The 6,000-nt window shown below is 55.2% G+C and overlaps 1 protein-coding gene across 1 annotated transcript in view; it reads right to left on the reverse strand.

Annotated features, from left to right (window-relative positions):
- The window catches only part of vars1 (valyl-tRNA synthetase 1), a 92,912-nt gene extending 87,501 nt beyond the window's left edge, over positions 1-5,411 (reverse strand). The window contains exon 1 of the mRNA XM_087979795.1: positions 5,324-5,411. The gene's annotated coding sequence lies outside the window, so the exon portion shown is untranslated. The remainder of the gene's footprint in view (positions 1-5,323) is intronic.
- Between the last annotated feature and the right edge of the window lie 589 nt (positions 5,412-6,000).

Below are 6,000 nucleotides of genomic sequence, written 5' to 3' on the forward strand. Positions count from 1 at the left end.
AGTTTTTGTTACAGCATCCACAGGTCTTTTGGATTTTATGAGGTAACATTAGAGCTTTGGGAATGTGATAAGGCACCCCAAGGTGTTTCATATCAACGAGACTAAAGAGAAACCATGTCCAAAGCAACATCGGGGGCCAGGTGCATGTAGTTGTATTTTTAAGGAGCAGAGGTCCTAAGGGGAGGGAATTCCTAAGGGGAGGGAATTCCAGCGAAGAAGTCTCCGGTTCAATCCAGCGATCGGCACAGTATATGTAAACTGGCTCCAGAGGTTTTAGTTGGTTTGATTTCATGCAGAATTGTCTCATGTGTCACAAAGCTAGTCCTTTTTTTCTAAAAGCTGTTCCTTGGCTCAAGGAGACTCTGTTCTTGTTTTTTTTTCAGATGGGTAATAAACCAGGCCGGGCTCCAATTAGACTGGTTTGGTACAGAGATGGAAAGGATTTTGAGAGGCCTTTTGTTTCTATGTAAACAGATGAGACCTCAGGCCAAAGTGGTCATGTCTTAGAAGTGACCTGTATAATGAAAGGGGAGTGGTCAGCTCTCTAACTGAGCGGAGCAGTTTTAGTTCAGTTCAGAACTGGTTGGGAATTCAACAGTAAGCTGTGTGGAAACTCTCTCTTCTATCCCTTCTAACTTCAACCTGTAAGCATCAACCTTTTTGTACTGCATTTTAAAGGAGGCTTGCTTATTGGGACTATTGTGTATATTTGGAACAGCAGACTTAAGTCTCGCTTGGGTAGACTAAGTTCTGTAAGGATTCTTTATTCTGTTCTTCGTGTTTCACTGTGTAATTTCATGTAATTTTTTTGTCTGTTTTAAACCTGGTAGTCAACCTTGCTAACTTAATCAAGATAATTTTCACTGTACACTTATGAAAACAAATTGCAAAGTTATGCTCTGGGCTGCCTGCTTAACAATTTTTTGAGTGGTTTGACCTAGTCCATAACACATGTACCTAGGTAAAGTGAAAAATTTTGCTTTGAGTGCAGATGTTACCCGAGAAAGTGCATTAGGGTAATAGAACTGAGCGAAAAATACAAAGTTACGGCTACAGAGAAGGCAGACAGAAAGCAAGATCAACAATAGATTTGAAAATAGAGAGGTCCATTCAGAAATCTAATAACAGCAGGGAAGAAGCTGTTCTTGAACCTGTTGGTAAGTGGGTTTGTGTTAACATCCTTGAACGGGTAGATTAGAAAATACAAATAAAACTCGCCCCCAATAGCTTTTCTGAAAATTTTGAACACCCAACGTAACAAAAGTGCAATAAGTTTGAACTTTTCCATAATGTCCAGTTCCAAGAACATGCCTTGAAATGCCCGAAATGGGGCAAATATTGTACATATCAACCAGCACGGAAATTGTATTGGGGCTCCTCAGAGTAACAACATTCTGCAAGGGAAAAAGTTGAATTCTATCGCGCTTTTTGTAATGCTCAATGTGAAATATTGTGCAAGATATCGTTATACAAATTTTACAAACCAAGTGTACCTTCTGGGGGGGGGGGGGGTGGGGAGAAAAAAAACAAAGAGAACAGCAGCACCTTCTGCAAGCATTACCAACCTGGGAAAAAAACAGGCAGAAAAATCACATGAGGGAAGAGTGCGATAAAACTCGAGAAAAGGTGTCCACACAGAGACAGCCAGAGATCAGAAACAGAGAGGAAAAATAGTGGCAGTGGTGATATAACATAGAACAGTACAGCACAGGAACAGGCCCTTCGGACCATGATGCTGTGCCAAACATGACGCCAAATTAACCTAACCCCCACTGCCTGCCCTTGGTCCATTTCCCTCCATTCCTTGCATCTAAAAGCCCTCTAAATGCCCGTCGTATCTGCCTCCGCCACCACCCCTGGAAGCATGTTGCAGACTCCTACCCCTCTCTATGTTAAAAACCTTGCCTCTCACATCGCCTTTGAACCTACCCCCTCTCACCCCTTAGTCTCAGTAACAAGAGACCTTGCTAATCTGACCATGTCTGGGAGAGAAGGAATGAGAGAAAGAGAGAGAAATGGTGGTTTGGCAGTAATTTCACTGGATTGGGAATCCAAATGCACTGGCAACAAGGGTTCACATCCACCTCCTCAATTTAAGTAAAATAACAAAAATCTTTATAAAAATACAAGAGGGGAATGGGGGAAGAAATCTTGTGGCAGAGCTGCAGCTTGAGCCCAGAAAGACTGGCTTCAAGTCCCACCATGTGAGCAGTTGTTTAGAGTCAGGGTCATACAGCACAGAAACAGACCCTTCGGTCCAACCCGTCCTTGCCGACCAGATATCCCAAACCCAATCTAGTCCCACCTGCCAGCACCCGGCCCATATCCCTCCAAACCCTTCCTATCCATATACCCATCCAAATGGCTTTTAAATGTTGCAATTGTACCAGCCTCCACCACATCCTCTGGCAGCTCATTCCATACACGTACCACCCTCTGTGTGAAAAACTTGCCCCTTAGGTCTCTTTTATATCTTTCCCCTCTCACCCTAAACCTCTGGACTCCCCCACCCCAGGGAAAAGACTTTGCCTATTTACCCTATCCATGCCCCTCATAATTTTGTAAACCTCTATAAGGTCACCCCTCAGCTAGAGAGAAGCAAATGACTGCAGATACTGGAATCTGTACTGAAAACAAAAACAAAATGACACTCACAATATAGATAGTATTGTCATATGGTGGGGAGAAAATCTGTGCCCAGCAATGGGACTGACTCTCCCACAAGGCACCCAGCTCAAGGGATAATTAGGGACAATTAAAAAAAGGCGGGGGAGGCCTCCAGGTACAAGTGAAGGAAGCACACCCCCAGTTTGATTAAAGTACTTCAGCAAGTGCTGCAAAGTTACAGCCGGTTGCATCAGCTTCCAGGCTCCAGAAAAGAAGGGAATGAAAAGACAGGAGAGACATTCCCCTCCTCAGGGTCAGGACAGCAAGGTGCAATAAAGGAAAATAAAATAAAAAGCTGCAAGGTGCATTCGTGAAAACGAAAGCCCCTCCCCCTCCCCTCAGCAGCCAGCGTCCCTGATACTGAGCGGGAGAGGCTCAGCTCAGAGCCCGGGTCTGGCTGCTACAAGGGCGGCGGTGTAATAACCCGAGGTCGGGGAGATCGGGCCGGCCCAGCGCCCAGCCCCCAGCCCCGGGGGCAGCCCCTATTCTCCCGGCAGGGGGGGGGGGGGGCGGGATCACTCTACTCCCCGTCCTTCCCCATCTCACCTTCCGCAATCAATCCATCTCCTCTATCTCTCCCTCCCCCCCCCAAAACACCCCTAATCCCTCCCCTCTCCTCTCCCCCCCCTCCTCCCCCCCCTCCTCCCCCCCCTCCTCTCCCCCCTCCTCTCCCCCCCCTCCCCCCCCTCCTCCCCCCCCTCCTCCCCCCCTCCTCCCCCCCTCCCCCCCCTCCTCCCCCCCTCCTCCCCCCCTCCCCCCCCCTCCTCCTTCTCCCCCTCTCCTCTCCCCCTCCTCCTTCTCCCCCTCTCCTCTCCCCCTCCTCCTTCTCCCCCTCCTCCTTCTCCCCCTCCCCCTCCTCCCCCTCTCCTCTCCCCCTCCTCCCCCTCCTCCCCCTCTCCTCTCCCCCCTCCTCCCCCTCTCCTCTCCCCCCTCCTCCCCCTCTCCTCTCCCCCTCCTCCCCTCTCCCCCTCCTCCCCCTCTCCTCTCCCCCCTCCTCCCCCTCTCCTCTCCCCCCTCCTCCCCCTCTCCTCTCCCCCTCCTCCCCTCTCCCCCTCCTCCCCCTCTCCTCTCCCCCTCCTCCCCCTCTCCTCTCCCCCTCCTCCCCTCTCCCCCTCCTCCCCCTCTCCTCTCCCCCTCTCCTCTCCCCCTCCTCTCCCCCTCCTCTCCCCCTCCTCTCCCCCTCCTCCCCCTCTCCTCTCCCCCTCCTCTCCCCCTCCTCCCCCTCTCCTCTCCCCCTCCTCCCCCCCTCCTCTCCCCCTCCTCTCCCCCTCCTCCCCCTCTCCTCTCCCCCTCCTCCCCCTCTCCTCTCCCCCTCCTCCCCCTCTCCTCTCCCCCTCCTCCCCCTCTCCTCTCCCCCTCCTCTCCCCCTCCTCCCCCTCTCCTCTCCCCCTCCTCTCCCCCTCCTCTCCCCCTCCTCCCCCTCTCCTCTCCCCCTCCTCCCCCTCTCCTCTCCCCCTCCTCCCCCCCTCCTCTCCCCCTCTCCTCTCCCCCTCCTCCCCCTCTCCCCCCCTCCTCCCCCTCTCCTCTCCCCCTCCTCCCCCTCTCCTCTCCCCCTCCTCCCCCTCTCCTCTCCCCCTCCTCCCCCTCTCCTCTCCCCCTCCTCCCCCTCTCCTCTCCCCCTCCTCCCCCTCTCCTCTCCCCCTCCTCCCCCTCTCCTCTCCCCCTCCTCCCCCTCTCCTCTCCCCCTCCTCCCCCTCTCCTCTCCCCCTCCTCCCCCTCTCCTCTCCCCCTCCTCCCCCTCTCCTCTCCCCCTCCTCCCCCTCTCCTCTCCCCCTCCTCCCCCTCTCCTCTCCCCTCCCCCTCCTCCTCCTCCCCCTCTCCTCTCCCCCTCCTCCCCCTCTCCTCTCCCCTCCCCCTCCTCCTCCTCCCCCTCTCCTCTCCCCCTCCTCCTCCTCCCCCTCTCCTCTCCCCCTCTCCTCTCCCCCTCTCCTCTCCCCCTCCTCCTCCTCCCCCTCTCCTCTTCCCCTCCTCCTCCTCCCCCTCTCCTCTCCCCCTCCTCCCCCTCTCCTCTCCCCCTCCTCCCCCTCCTCCCCTCTCCCCCCCCCTCTCCCCCTCTCCCCCCCCTCTCCCCCTCCTCCCCCTCCTCCCCCTCTCCTCTCCCCCTCCTCCCCCTCTCCTCTCCCCCTCCTCCCCCTCTCCTCTCCCCCTCCTCCTTCTCCCCCTCTCCTCTCCCCCTCCTCCTTCTCCCCCTCTCCTCTCCCCCTCCTCCTTCTCCCCCTCTCCTCTCCCCCTCCTCCTTCTCCCCCTCTCCTCTCCCCCTCTCCTCTCCCCCTCCTCCTTCTCCCCCTCTCCTCTCCCCCTCCTCCTTCTCCCCCTCTCCTCCCCCCTCCTCTCTCCCCCTCCTCCTCTCTCCCCCTCCTCCTCTCTCCCCCTCCTCCTTCTCCCCCTCCTCCTTCTCCCCCTCCTCCTTCTCCCCCTCTCTCTCTTCCCCTCCTCCTTCTCCCCCTCTCTCTCCTTCCCCCACATTCTGAACTCCACACTCAGACCCCTCACCAATAATCTCATTATAAATGACACACATGGCTTTTTTTCCCTCTTGTTCCGTCCGCTGGCGCCACTGATCTGAGTAAAGATCAGAACTCTCTCCGCCCCTGACTCCCCCCAATGCCCCTCCTTCTCCCTGCCCCCTGAGGAGAGGGGGGGTAAAGTTACAAACCTTCTTGTCCTGACAGTGCTCCTCGGGGTTAAAGCAGATTTCCCTCAGCCCAGGCCGGCGTGGAAACAGAAAGAGAAAGAGGGAGGGAGCTTCCTCTCCTCCCACATCCGCATTGGGGAGTCCCTCTGCTGGTAACAGCAGAGAGAGAAAAAAAAACCCAGCTCCAAATAATCTGAAATTAAACAAAATAAACTACACAAAGAGGAGCAAACCGCCTCAGTAACACCCTGAAGTCACCTCTCCCATGGCCAGCTCCTACTTCCACATACCACCCTCTTAAATCTGTTCCCCCATTTTTGGATTCATCTTCCCAAAATAGGAAATGTGCCAGCAGCAGCGACTTACATTTGTATAGCACCTTCAGTGGCCATGCAGCCCTTCTCCCATTTCCACCCCCCCCCTTATCCAAACGCAGCAAGCGAAGCCCCGAGGGAGGGTCACTGGAACCGGAACGTAGCCATCTCGTCGCTTTCTCCCTCTGAGGATGCTCCCGGACTGGCTGAGGTGTCTCCTGCCTGTTGGTTTTTGTTGTTATTTCCATCGCGGGGCTAGGTTCGGCTGGGCGGCCCAGTCATGGGTGAGGTGACCACAGAGGAGTCCCCTTCTCACCCCCTCCCTGATCCCGAGGCGTGGCGACCCACAGGAGATATGAGCAGGAGTACACCACTTGGCCCCTC

This window comes from Chiloscyllium plagiosum, unplaced genomic scaffold, assembly GCF_037043375.1.
Source record: "Chiloscyllium plagiosum isolate Xiang-an unplaced genomic scaffold, Cpla_swu_hap1 HiC_scaffold_35, whole genome shotgun sequence".
Taxonomy (NCBI): Eukaryota; Metazoa; Chordata; class Chondrichthyes; order Orectolobiformes; family Hemiscylliidae; genus Chiloscyllium; species Chiloscyllium plagiosum.